General features: G+C 38.6%; 1 protein-coding gene across 1 annotated transcript in view; it reads right to left on the bottom strand.

The window, feature by feature from the left end:
* Positions 1-4,598: 4,598 nt before the first annotated feature.
* SLC17A5 (solute carrier family 17 member 5) overlaps positions 4,599-14,401 on the bottom strand; it is a 47,391-nt gene continuing 37,588 nt past the window's right edge. The window contains exons 14-15 of the transcript XR_003257534.1: positions 6,942-6,981; positions 4,599-5,819 (exon numbers count right to left, since the gene is read on the bottom strand). The gene's annotated coding sequence lies outside the window, so the exon portion shown is untranslated. The remainder of the gene's footprint in view (positions 5,820-6,941; positions 6,982-14,401) is intronic.

Genomic DNA, 14,401 nt, shown 5'->3' on the forward strand with positions numbered 1-14,401 from the left:
CCGGGATGCACTTGAAGAACCGGCAGCGGTTGAAAGACCCATCACCCATTCGCATACGTGGATATAAATCACGAGTTGAATTAACATGACTAAAGAACGTAACAGGTGGGTTTTTATATAAACAGGTAGGCTCAGGTCAGGGTGTGACAGAAAGGGCTCCTTGCAGTTAGATTCGGGAGGCACGGGGATGACTGCTTAACTACGCTCCTGCACCAAGCAGCTGCTGTTTAATTCCTACAAGGAGCATAAAAGGTGGCTGATCCTCATCCCTGACCCTCAGCATATATCCACCACACTCACTAACATCTGTAGAAAGGGACAAGCTTAAACTTCCTTTCTCCAAGATTAAGAACAGCAGCAGCAACAGGCACAGAGAGATACAGAAGGGTTTGGTCAAGTCAAATTTCTCCTCTGGATCCTCCTGCAAACTACATGTCACCACCACATGGAGATGGAAGGGAAAAAGTTTCACAGATTGGATCAGCGCCAGGTCCAGCACAGGGAGATTGAGCAGCTAAACAAAGCCTCTGGAGAATGGCCCCAGGCAATTTAATTATGTTTCTTATTAGAGGCACAAAGGAACTCAATGAGATTGAACAACACTTCTAATCTGAGTTGCACTCACTAGCCTAAATTTGGCAGTTGCTTAAGATACTGGAAGGCAAGAACCCCTCCAGCTCATTATACTACAAGTCCTGCAGGAACAGAGGTGGGGAGAGAGAGAGAGCAGGAGTCCAGGGAACCTCATTACACCAGAACAGGAAACTGCACAGTCTGGCTTTTTAAAAAGATTTTTCTTTTTTTTTCTGGCACCATTAGGGGGGAAAAGAAGGTTAAAAGGTTTTTGCACAAAATACCAGTCAAGGTGGACAGACCTTAAGACAAGATACCTCTGAAATGGAAAGGCTTCAGATGTGACCAAAGAGAATCACACATTTAAGATATACAACTTCTGTGCAAGAAATCCAAATTGTGTGAAGTGCCCTCATACTGTTTTTCCGCATGTCAAAATTTATAAACAAGAGAACCACTGAATGGCCTGACTCCCCTAACAAGTCCTCATGATTCCAATGGATTGAATTAGGAGTTCACTCACTCCTAAATGATGCAAGAAAACCCATTACATATTCAAATCTCAGATACCTATTAAAGAGAAATTAAATTAAAAAGATGTATATTTTCCCCTGTGTTCCTTTAAAAAGTGATACCTATGAAGAAAAAAAAAAAGTGCATGCTGTATTTCCTTCTCCAGGTACTTTAAACACCTGCATTAGAGGCAGTTGCTTATATATATAGCCCAACTACAGTCTTCAGTAGAGCAAAGTCAACAAAACCATTCATTTGCTGCTATGCTCTTCCAATTGAAATAGTAAAGCATGGAAATAGCTCTTAAAAAAAACCCCAAACCCAGAAAAAACACCTGATGCATCTACACTCTCCCCTAACTCCAAGTTTCTCTAGCTGAGCTAGACCTAGCATCAAATTCACTACAGGAGAGAATAAGCTTAACACTTCATGGATTGATACAGAAGTGAAATGTTTCCACAATATCTGGTATTTTTCCACATCCACAATTAACAAAAATTAGGGTGTAAAAAACAATTTTAAAAAGATGTCATGTATTAGAGAGGCTGTTGAGTTTAGAAAACACCTTTTACAAACACACACACATACACAGTGCCTCAGTTTCACTAAGTAAAAACCTGCAAAAAGGTTCAGATATTGTTAAATAAAGTCATTTTTTAGGAAAGAAATAAAGTTCAATAAAGTTAAAGTTCTTTCTATTACTCTCCAATGTTTTTAGTAGGAAATGGGGGTAGGGGCTAGAGAGAGTTCAGCTTTCCTCAGAAATAACATTTAGGTACAATACTGTAAGAAGTAAAGAAGCTTTATATGAAGACCCAGTAATAGAAGGAAGGAAGGGAAATGGATCACTTTTGAAACAGAATTTTCTATTTTTTAAAATTAAAACGATAATATCCATTATCATAAAGTAATTTAAAGACTCCAGTTGATGACAAAAGGGTAATATTTGGTAAGAAAGCTAAGCAGCATTTTTGGGGTCTCCTATGAAGTGAAGAGAGTTTGTAAACACAACCTAAAAGCTTTACTATTCAGGATGCTTTAAAATGGGTATTTAGCTTTAGCTTCTAAAATGGGTATTTCAGTAGGAAATATTTTTAATGGACTGATCTGTCAAAGGATCCATTCTAATAAAAAGGTAGTTTAAAACTTGCAATATGTAGTCAGTGACTTGTGCTTCAACAGAGGGAGGAGAAAGGAAATTACTGATTTCTTACATGGCCCATAATAAACTGGACTTTTTTTTTTAATTTTAAAGAACTTATTTTAGAAGCCTTTTTAAAAATGAAACCATTTGGAACTATGTATTTCTTAAGACAGGAATTTCTGTGGTAGGTATGTAGCTGAAAAGTCTGTTGAATTTGTTGGACAACCTTTTAACCATGGTCCTAATTCAAGTTTACAACAGTTTTTTCCTCCATTTATTTAACTGAACTTTCCAAAAGAATTTTATTATTTCCTCCTTAATCAGGAGGAATCCTTAATCCTTTTACTCTCTCAACAACTAGCATGTCTTTCATTGTCCATTCTATTAGCAGAACATTTGTATTATCAATCTTGCAAATATTTATACAGCTGGGGAGCTTTCAGATATATGAGTAGCCTCACATAATTCAGTGGAAATACATTCTGAAGAATCCTCTCAAACAACTAACACAGATAGGCATTTAYTGGATTAAATCCTGTATGCAAATAGCCTGTTACATATTTCAGATTCTGTTCATTAGACAGAAGTATTCTCTTTGATATGAAAAGCTTATGAAGAAACTAAGAGATTTCAAGAAGTCAGTATCTTTCAGGCTTTGGAGCAGTCCTTATAAAGTCCAGCCTGACCATTATTAGAAGGGCTTTGTGGGGGGGAAAAAATTATTCATTCTCCCTTGATCATGGCTGAGCATATGCTAAACTGAAATAACTCAAAACTTTAACTGAACCTGGTTAGGTAATCTAAACTTCTTGAAGGAACTAGCTTTGAAAGTTATTTAGTATACGAGTAGCAAGTATTTTTATATAAACAAGTTAGTTGGTAGATGGAAGAAACAATACATGCACGTTAAGTTACAATCTTAGGAGAGAGCACAAAATAAAACCAGCCATTCTTGGAGGTTTTCAAGGCCCAACTCGATAAAATCTGAACAACCTGGTCTGATCTTGTAGCTAATCTTGCTTTGAGCAGGAGATTGGACTAGAGACCTCCCAAGGTCCCTTCCAACCTGAATTATTCTATGAAAGACACTGTTATGTTTTTGTAAAGTATTTCAGGTGACTGGGTCTACATATCAATTTATTGACATATTTGAATATAATTGCTTTTGTGCAAACAGATTTTTTATACTACTTCTATTACTGTTTGCATGCAGTCCCAGTATTATATCAGTTCAAATTTACTGGAAGTAATTTTTGGAAAAGTATAATCAGATTTCTAGACATGATGAGCTCTTGTAAATACCACTAAAATCCATAGAAAAGGTGAGTGCTCAACAACTTTAAAAGCAGGCCTTTACTGCTTCATGCTTTTGAAGAGCCATTTCATTCTCTTTACTCAGTATATTAGCACARCTGATAAAAGCTATCCAGACATGGAAGTTAAAATTCACACTGGCAATGCGAACAGAATCACCCTCTTAAAAACAACAAGAAGACAAAACAACCCACAGAAAACTCTCTCTAATGAAAGACAGACAACAAAGGATTGAAAATTTTAAAGTAATAAATCACAAAGGGTAAATTCTTAACACTACGTAGCAAGTACTTAAGAAGTACCAGAAATAAGGTTACACGTGTACATTATAGGACACGTTTTCATTTCTATTAGACTCTTGACTCAGTCTGAGACAGATGATCTGGCAAATTGCATCCCAAAGCAAAAGGAATTTGACAAAAGTTACAGACACAGAATAGGGTCTTCTAGTAGGAGGCATAAGAGAGTGGCCTTCGAGAGCTATTGAGAGTATTACTGGGATGAATAAGCATCTACAGGTCCAGAGGCTTCTGAATTACTTACCATGAGCCTCTTAAGAAGGTACCATTTCCCACAGAAGCAGCTTACCTCCAGAAAGCACTACTGCTCCACTTACAGCATTTCCAACAGGTGAAGGACTAATGCTTAGAGGACACTCTGCTAAAGCAAGAAGGAAAACAAAAACACACCACCACCCATTTGACAAAGCTTTTCAAACCATGCTTGTTCATAGCATTGGAAAGGTAATTTATACAGAAGGTTTAGTACCAGTTTCAATCACACAGTGGGTGCAGGTGTTCTAGAGACGCAACCAGAACAGCTGTGTTTAAATCCTCCTTCCTTTGCCTAAAGTTCTGTGGAAGCCTGCATTACTGAAGTAGAGAAAGAAAATATCTGGTTTACAGAAGTCTTTTAGTTGGGAAGCAAAGAACCTCACAGGTGGCCACTTCAGTAGGACTGTTTTTCTGGAACAGAACAGTGAATAGTGAGGTACATGCAGACAGCTAGAGGACATCAGATCCAGTAAGTAATTGCTCCTTTAGTTTAACTGGGAATAGGCCCTTCGCTGTTAGGCACCTGGAAAACCTTCACATACTTCACTAGTGCCATGCTAATTTATACTAGCTGATGACCTGGGTCCAGGCAAAGAACAAAGAGTTACTAGGCACCAATGCCAAATAAAGGTGAAGGGCTGATGAAGTAACCACCGCTATTATGGAGAAAMAATATAATTTATTAAACTGTTTCGTGGTTTTGCTTTAGCATTTTGCAACAGCAAACAGGTTACAGTACAGCATTTGCTCCTTTTCAGAATGGAATCACATTTTTACTAAATCCCACCACGTTTCAGGCACCTTAAATAAAGATAGCCCATAAGCCCTTATAGGACTTCAATACAAAGAACACTCTAAAAGCAAGCATAAAACAAAAAATAGTGCATTGTGCATAAACATAACAGCAGACACTGAATAGAAATTCACAGGGTGGGGTCAGTTTGGCTCTTCTCAATTTATCATAAACTCCTCTTCCAAAATTCCATTTTAAGGCACTGGTTTCTTCTGCTAAAAAATCATTTTGCCCAAACCAACTGAAAAATCCTTTCATTCTGATAAGCCTATGAAGAAACCTTTAAGTTGGACCTCAACTTGTCACCCGCTAACCACACATTTTAAATTTCCCTGTTGAGGCTTCACCAGTGATTGAACTGTACTCTAATAGTTCTGTTGGATGTCTATGCATAAGGTTAATTTTGTTGCCTCTTTCTACAGGGAGTTTGGAACTGGCTGTGCATTCAGCAAGCTGGAAGCTCACTCACACTGAAAGTTCACCCACAAAAYCCCCCAAATTCCCTGTTCTCATCTTGCAGACCGTTTGCATCCTCCCCCTTTCTGCCTCTCCTACTGCCTCAAGTAAAGGCAAGTTTTCAAGGAGGGAGACAAAGTCTATAGGCAGATTCCTAGGAGGGGGTTGTTTTATATGGAATAAGAAAACCTGAGATGCAACCTAAGGCTGCAAACGAGAGAGACATAATAAAGGTCATGTTGGTGCATCCTATGAAAATATGCTACAAGTTGGGGAGAATGGACAGAAAGAGGACAAAGGAAGAAGGCAGTACCTGAGACTTGTGCTAGGAAGGACGGTGGACACATCCAGCTGTTCAACTTGGTGCCATCCATTGGTTCACTCAGTCCACCTTGACACTGCTGTGGTTTCCAGTATTGGCATCACTCACTATGTGGATTGGTTTCTGCTGCAGTTGCACATACTTGACTTGCTGTGGGGTAACCACAGTCACAGGAAGTGGTGCAGGTCAAGTCATTTACAAGCTTTGCTCAGATTTAGTATGTACAATATATGCTTGACATTTATTCAGTGAATTTAGATTCTAGGCATATTTAAAGTTTGGAAAGTTTTCAGTAAAGAACTATGGGAAAAAATCTAGATCTGAAAATGTACTTATATTTGACCTGTTCAATCTATTAAGTTTACTGAAAGACAATTTGGCTTAGCCTCCAGAAATCTACATGAGACAGAAAATCCTATAAAGGAAGACTCATGACCCTACATACAAGGGCATAAAAAGATTCAATTGTTGGTAGTTAAGATAGAAGTATAAGCCAATTATTTATAATTGGCAATGAACAATAGGACCGGCTTGCTAAAAGGCAGTAAGCCAAAAGACCAAGAAGTGCTTAATATTTAATTATGTTAAAAAAACAAATAAAAACTTTGATCTAGAATGGAGGGGGAGGGGGGCGGGAGGCGGGGCACAAGAAAAACCATTTACTTAAAATTATGCCTTTGCTTTTAGCTAGCTGACCCTAATAGTCTCTCTGAAGTATTCAGCCAGATGAAGCTATCTCAGCACCTCTACTGATTATCTTAAAAAACTCATAGAATAGAGAAGGTTTCACAACACTGGAAAAACAGAAAAAAAGGTCCCTAAATTAACGGGGGGGGGGGGGGGGGAGAGGAGAGAGCATGCACAGGGCAGACACTGAACAGTCAGTCTAATTTCAATTCCTGGAAAAATATACTGGAACACATGAACTATTTTTAGAAGATAATAGGTTGATAAGTAACAGCCGCATAGATTTGTTAGGCACAGATCATGTCAAACTAATCGTTACTACTGTACGAGTGTAACAGGCCTCATGGATAGGGGAAATGTAGATATCATTTAACTTGAGCGAAAATTTGACATTCCTTACATGCAAGTTGCATAAGCAAGCTCAGCAAACTTTGTCTGGACAAAATAATAGAAATGCAAGAGACGAGATTTAAAAAGATGCATGCTCAAAGTAATTGATAATACCACTATGGAAGGCTGTTCAAATCAGATTCTGCAAGCACAGACATTATTCCATCATACAGATATACAGTTATAAATACTTACAAGTATAATTTAAAACTGCATGCTGGAGGGCGGCTAAACACTTCAGAGGTCAGGAATGGAATTCAGAGTAATGTAGACAAGTTGAAGAAATGGTCCAAAATAATTAGGAGATAAATCCAGATTAATATTTTTCCTTATTAAGGAACAGTCAGCTGCACAAACAAAGGAGAACAAGTGGCTAACCAGCAGGCCTGTAGAAAAGGCCCTGAGATTACAGCAGATCACAAACTGAACATAAGTCAACATTGTCATGCTCTTGTGAAAAAAGCAAACATACCGAGATGTATGAACAGAACTCCTGTATGTAAGATATGGGAAGCAAACCTTCCCCTCTACTTAGCACCGATTAAAGCTTCTGCTTGAATATTTTGTCCAGGTTAGGAACAATGCTTCAAGATGTGAAATGGAGACAATCCAGAAGAAAACAACTCCAGGAATTAAAATCAGTCTAGCAAGCATGGCTGATGATACTAATTTTTAGCTTAAAAGAGCAGTCTTCTTACTGAGGGGAGAGAGACATGATAGCAGAGATAGGGGGACAAGGAGATGCAATGTTCTCCATGTGCAGGGTGGACCAAGTCAGAAATTGGGCTTAAATTGAACTAGGAAACTAGACATTCAGGGAAAACGTTGAAGGGAGAATGAAGATAGTGGAACAGATTCTGTGGGTAGATGGTGGAATCCCCGTCATTACCTAACTTCTTATAAGCAACTATATACTTATCAGAAATGGTTCAAATATAATTAATACTTTTTAATCTATTGATTAGATAATATCTGAAAGTTTCATCAAGCCTTAATTTCCAGTTTTACATTACTTAGAAGATTTAATTGTGAGTTTCTCATATCATAATTCCATCACACATTTTTTTTTAGCTTGATAAGGAAATCTCCCCAGGACTTTAATGAGTTTACATCAGCCGAAGGTCTATCTTAGTCATACTAGCCTCATCTGAACTGAAATCCACGAATGATATTTCAGCCACTAGCAGTGCACCTCACTGTATAAATTCCACCTTCCACATTAAATGATCAGGCCAACATTACTGACGACCAAGAGGTTGGCCTAACATAACTAACAAAGAGGCACAGAAGGGAATGCAATAGTCAGTTCTAAGCTTGAACCAAGGAAAGGTTAGATGAAAAACTGATAGAAGGGAGAGCACATTTTGTACCAAACACCTCTCCTGCCACTATATAAGGCAGGTCATGTTAAAATAGTCAGGATCTGGGTAGAATCCTGGCATCATCCTATAAAGCATTCAATACTGACTTCTTATCAAAACAAAATGCTGGAAAACATGTTTGGCTTCTCCAGCACTTCCAAAACAACAAGCAGAAGAATGCTAAAAACAGGGCACGCTGTTTTCCCACGGACAGCGATACCATGGCTGCAACTATCAACTAAGTAATGATGTGGGAGGCCAGTCCCTATATGCTACTCCTCACCATCCTTTCAGTAACAATCCTTGTGAAAAACAGCAGCTGTGGTTTCGAAGGGCAATAGACAGGAACAGCATTTCAGAGGTTAAAAGCTTGTATCAGACGCTGTAYAAAGTAGACTTCGTCCCCTTTAAGCTGTGAATGCATGTTGAGTCAGCTCTCACAGCATTCAGGCCAAATCTCAGAGCGAACTTGAGCCAAGGCTGACATGCCATCCAGTCAGGCCCTGCCAAAACTCTGGGCACAATTAGAGCGGATATATTGGCGGGGGGGAAGAGGGGAATATGAACTAAAGACGACGGGCACTTGAGCTCAGAGATGTGATCATCCCACAAGCCAGAAAATAAAGTAAAACACATAAAAAGACAGTACCGTTAAAAACCAAAAAAAAACCCAAAGCCAACTGATTCATAATAGTGAGCCACGTATTACTGTCCTCTACTGCCTGGAGCTGGAACTTTTCTTCTTTCAGCAGCAGACAGACTGTTCTGCTAAAACCGTGAAGAGGAATCAAAAGAACCCCTTCGTGTAAAGCAGGAAGACCCAAAAGGTCTATCTTAGTTACTGGGGGGGTGTTGACCACATTCTATGTTGTTTTTAAGGCAATTTAAAATGTAAAGTATACTCTGAGTTTTTAGTTCTGTACACTGCTTTCAATTTAGCACAGATATTATTAAATCACCCCCGCCAGCTGTTTTTCATACATACTTTACCATTCACCATGAAAAGCCTGACTGTGTGTGTACACTACATTTACATGTTGCAGTAGGAAACACATAGGAGCATACACAAGCAATGCCCCCTCTCTCCCCCACCATCCAAATGGTTCTATGGGGGGGCGAGGTGAAAATTGTAAAGAAATGCTACTTTTCAGAAAGTAAATTTTAGATCCTTCTCTAAATTTAGCTCTGCAGAGTCATTAGAGATAAACTGCAGTATCACTATTTATGGAAAATAGTTTACGCTTGCTGTGTAAGCTAACACAATTCCATTTACTTCATAAAGCTGTGCAGTGAGTCATGTTACCCAGCAATATTTACACACCCATATAAACTGTGGAAGCAGAAACTCTTGCTCATTTGCTTTCCCTTTCCTTCTGGGATACTCCTCAGAAGCATCATCCACTAGCAACAGTTCAGAATAATGACATTCTTATGCAGATGGCAATCAGGGGGAAGAAACTAGCTGTAATGTAGAGAAGGGTACAGACTCCTATCAGGGATAGTAATTCAGTACAAAGGTAACTGCCTCCTTCTGCAAAAGTCAAAGTGGAATCAATGAAGATGCACACTGTTATTCATTCTTCTCAAGGTTCAGTTTGGACTACAGTAAGAAACCTCAGAATACAAAAGAAAAAAGAAAATGTACTCCAAAATAAATTTTAAATTCCTAAATTGAAAGAAAGTTGTAAGGGGTCACTCCATGCCAAAGCTAAACCTATGTAGATGTGAATCCCTGCCAGAAGTTTATCTCCCCTAATCTATTCCCTGCATTGGATCTAGTGATTGTACGGGGAGAGAGAAGTGGGAGCAGTAAAGTTATCCAATGGAAAGTTTTTTTGTTGTTGTTTTTGAGGGATATAGTTTTCCATTGAATTACCTAGCTGATCCAATTAACCTCTTTTTCTTTCTTGGTATATACATGCACAATGCTTGCTAAAGGGTTTGGGATTTAGCAGGTACCAGCTCACAGCAGAAAACCAACAACAGAAAATACCTAGGTACACCCATTGATCTAATAATGGCAATATGCAACAATCATGTGATACATATGGTTTACTTTTGACTCAGTTCATTCTTTTAAATACGTTGAAAGTAAGTAATAAATACAGAAGTGCCTGAGTTTTAGTTTCACTGAATTTTGCTTAGAGGCTTTGAAAGTGTCATCTACCACCATGTTTGTTTACAGCATCTTAGAGTCACAAACCCAGGCTTTTGGCATTTCACAGTGGTTGAGCTAATACATATGCCCTTTTAGCAATACTTTACAATACCTTATGTTCTTAAGTAACTTTTTAAAAAATGCATCAACCAGACATTTTATGCTTCAATTTTAAATCAGTACTTTTCTCTCTCTTCCAGTTGTATGCATCTTGACACCCAGTGAATGCCTAAAACAGAGCTTGGAAAAAAARATAAAAATAATAATAAACAAAAAAAATCACTGCACAAGAGATAGAACAGTGACATTTTTGGATCACAGGACCAGCTACCTCAGGGCTTCTTTAAAACGCAGTATGAAAGCAAAACAATGACAATAATCTGTGCTGTAGCTTTGAAATGATGATTTCAGCAAGACCAACAATGCTTCCAACTGTTGCTGATGCATCTTTCAGTGTCTCCCAAAATAGCAGCAGCGAAGCGTCTCTGGCACTTTCTCTCTGCCTAGGCTCTGAGAAATGGCGGGCAGGCAGGAGGGCAGGCAGGCAATGCCTGGAACCCTGGCAGCACCTCTGACTCACTACCAGAAGGTTGCCCTTACCAGCTATAGGATGCASACACATCTCTCTGAAGTTACTCATTTGCGAATGAGACCAGAATATTCCTTTTTTTTTAAGCACAGAGAGTACAGATTGATTCGGGGGGGGGGGGTGAGAAAACTGTGCTAAAGAAACCCCAAACCTGTTTTTACTCCACAAATTACCAGAGTTACCCAGCATAACAAACTGGCATATCATCCCTCATCTTACCTTACAATATGTATAGGATGGTAGAAATGGATATCATTTCAACCTCAAAATTACAGGTCTCTATGAAACATAAATATTATTGTCATTTTAAACGTAGGCTAACAAAAAAAAGAAAAAAAAAAGCTAATGGACAGATCCACCAAAGGACTGAAGTACCCAAAGTAAGGCTTAATGTGCCTAAATGCAAATATGAACTCTCCTAAGTTCTTGTTGTCTGATCCTTAGTAATGCTTACTTTTAGGATAAAGTGACCAGGAATCATAGGTAGAGGCCAGTTTTATTGGTTGAAGTGTTTGTACCTCAGAGAGTTATGGTCTTTAAAATACAGCTGCTTCCTCAGAACCTTACACTGGTAATTCTCTCAAACATCTCTCCTTGGCATCACACAGGGAGCCTTCTCACCTACATTAATACTGATTGTGTTGGGATGTTTGAGCCCATTCTGTGAATCGTACTTCACTGAATTTTCTGAAGCCACAGAACTGGCGTCAAGACTTCTTCTTCCTTCTGCTCTGAATCAATTTTTTTTTAAATCACTGCACAATCCGGATGTCTTTCGTAACACTTACGTTTGCTTGAACTTGTAGCCACTGTTTAACAGTGGCTCTTTAATAAGTGCACATAAATTAAAGTAGTACATACCATTTAAAATCAATACTTCAATATGATATCTTTTGGACAAATTATGTTTTAAAGCTAGAAGTTCTTGTCTTTTCCTTCTTATTCGTAATGGAATTACCATGAATTCTGCTGGATGAAGATGCAATGAATGGGGTAAAGGATGATAAGACATTTAGTCAAGTATCAAATAGTTCTTGCTTTCTAAATTCCTTTCATTAAAATAACAGCTGCCAAACATTACAGAAAGAAACAGCAGTGAAATGGAGTGATTTTCATTTTTATAAGCATTTTATGTGGTAAAATATTATGCCCTTTTAAATATGTTCATTTTTAAAGGCATTTCGTAGACATTTGCGGAGCTGACCACCTCACAGATGTTCACAGCATCTCATTTTAATATGAGAAATAAGATGCAAAAAGCACTACTTCACACAAAACCAGAAGTTAATTACAAAACCCATAATTCTTTGTATGAAAAGACAAGAGCATAGTTGCTCATCTGCTTTGGGCATGCTGATGAGAAAAACTAACTGTATTGCCCAAAACATGGTGTTGCTAGGAAACTCACCAAATGCTGTGGGTCCAGAAACTTTCTTCTTATGCAAAGAGAGAATAAAAAAACATTTTGCATGGTGGGAGGGAATACAACTCTAAGTAGCAAACACAAAAGCAAATCCACAGAATTGTTGTGATCCATGAACTGCAGTAGGCTCTGACCCTATTCTGTCCCACACCACACACACAGAGATGATTAGCCTAGTGGGTTTCCTAGCCAGATTTCTTACTTGGCGTCTCAGAAACCCTCCGCATTGCCACAGCAGTAAGTGGCACGGGAACTGTGTTGCTTTCCCCATGCAGGCCAGTCTACCCTGCTGTTCTCAACAGTACTACAATCACTCCAGCTACCATCCAAGCAGTAGTGGAACTGGTTTTCAAGGGTTATTAGGGTAAGCCACGGTGATTAAGTAGGGCAGCATGATTTATAATACTGTATTTCTTACAACATGCTAGACAGGTCTCAGTCTGGAAGTACCCACAAGGTTTAAAAAATGATCTGTCATCACTGTTCTTAAGAGTCTCAGTTATGCAGTTCTCTGTTACTGTCTAGTAAGCGTATGTCAGAGGCTTCAAAATAAACACAAAATCCCCAATGCATGAATTATAAAGCAGGCCTCATATTACTGCAGTTGGAAATGCAAGACATTTATCAGTATAACATCTTTTGTGGTTTATTTGTAGCATGTATAGTTTTTACTGTGGTGTTACACTTATTGAGAATGTAAGAGAATAGAAACTGCAGAATTAAGAATAAAACACGCAAAGGACACAGATAAAGTAAGCCTCCTGAGCCCATCTTTTCAATCAGATGAAAAAACAAAACAAAACAAACAGAACAACAGTGAGTAAAGCTCTGCTTACCAGAAAGTCGCTGATTTCAGTGAAAGTGAGATTAAATGCCGATGTAAATATAGAGCCAGGCACAGGTGTAGCAATTCTAAGCTTTTCAGCTCCATAGCTTGGTGGAATAAAATGATAGGAAGCTTGATCACCAACAAACAAGGAAAATTAACCAGAAGAAATTCATCTCTTGGCCTTAGAAGTCATAAATCTACGGAAACTCTATAGATAACTCACCTACATTGGGAATTGCTATGAGCAGTGCTGCCTGCAGTACACAATACACAGAATCTTCCATCTTTTAATTCCTTCCTCCTTGTTAAGCAAGGCTGTAATATGTTGTATCTATGCTTGCTATCTTCTGATATTTTACACTTCCATCATTGAATTTTATTTTAAAAGTGAACTTATTGAGTAGACTGCTTGTTAGGACCTTGCTTTTACAAATATTAAAATAAAAAGCCCAGCTGCAATGTGTGGATTTTTAAAATAAAATATCTAATTATTAGGAAAAGTCAAATGATTGATTCATATACTGTATAGAAAAGTTAAGAGTTTGGGCACTGTTTTCATTTTCAAAATAGCGAGCAGAATTGGAAACATTAGGCATCAATTACATGGTTGCCAATCTATCATTTAACCAAAAAACTAGACTGGGATCCTATCAATATTCTTAACAAGCCTGTCATTTTTAACTTAGCTTACACATAAAGCACGAAACTGATTTTAAGCACACAAATGAAAATGCACTTGCCAAACGCTTTTGCTGGAGGAAGTGTTGCCTAGTGGCTGGAATCCCTTCCCTGTGCCCCTAGACACTGTAGTTGCAGAGCTTCTGCTTTCAGAGTCTCCGTTTGTGCTTTCAGAAAAACGATCCAGTGTTTACTTTTTGGCTCCCCTCCTGCACTACCTTTTTTCTAGGTGTGAGAACCTTCCGTAGTGGAATCAATCATACATTTTAGCCTCAGCAACTCAGCTGTCCCGGACTGAAAACACGTACCACGGCTAATCCAACAAAGGGCCGATCGCTGACCTTCTGAAAGCTCTGGGGCGGCAGCTCTCCCTCTGCATGGTATGTGTGTGTTTTGAAGAGTAGCAAGTCACTCTCAGTACTTGTTCCCACTCTCCAGCCGCTCTCTTGCCCCCTCCCCCAAGTTTCTCTCTGTTACACTATCTTATGAACAAAGGCAATAATGCAATATAATGCCAAGATATCTGGGAAATGTCTGAAGTCACTCAGATGGAAAGTATGGGGGACACAGACTAGCTCTTCATACCTTTATGAAAGGTATGAAGAATGAAACCATTA

The sequence above is a fragment of the Apteryx rowi genome, unplaced genomic scaffold (assembly GCF_003343035.1).
Source record: "Apteryx rowi isolate R43461 unplaced genomic scaffold, aptRow1 scaffold_84, whole genome shotgun sequence".
Lineage (NCBI taxonomy): Eukaryota > Metazoa > Chordata > Aves > Apterygiformes > Apterygidae > Apteryx > Apteryx rowi.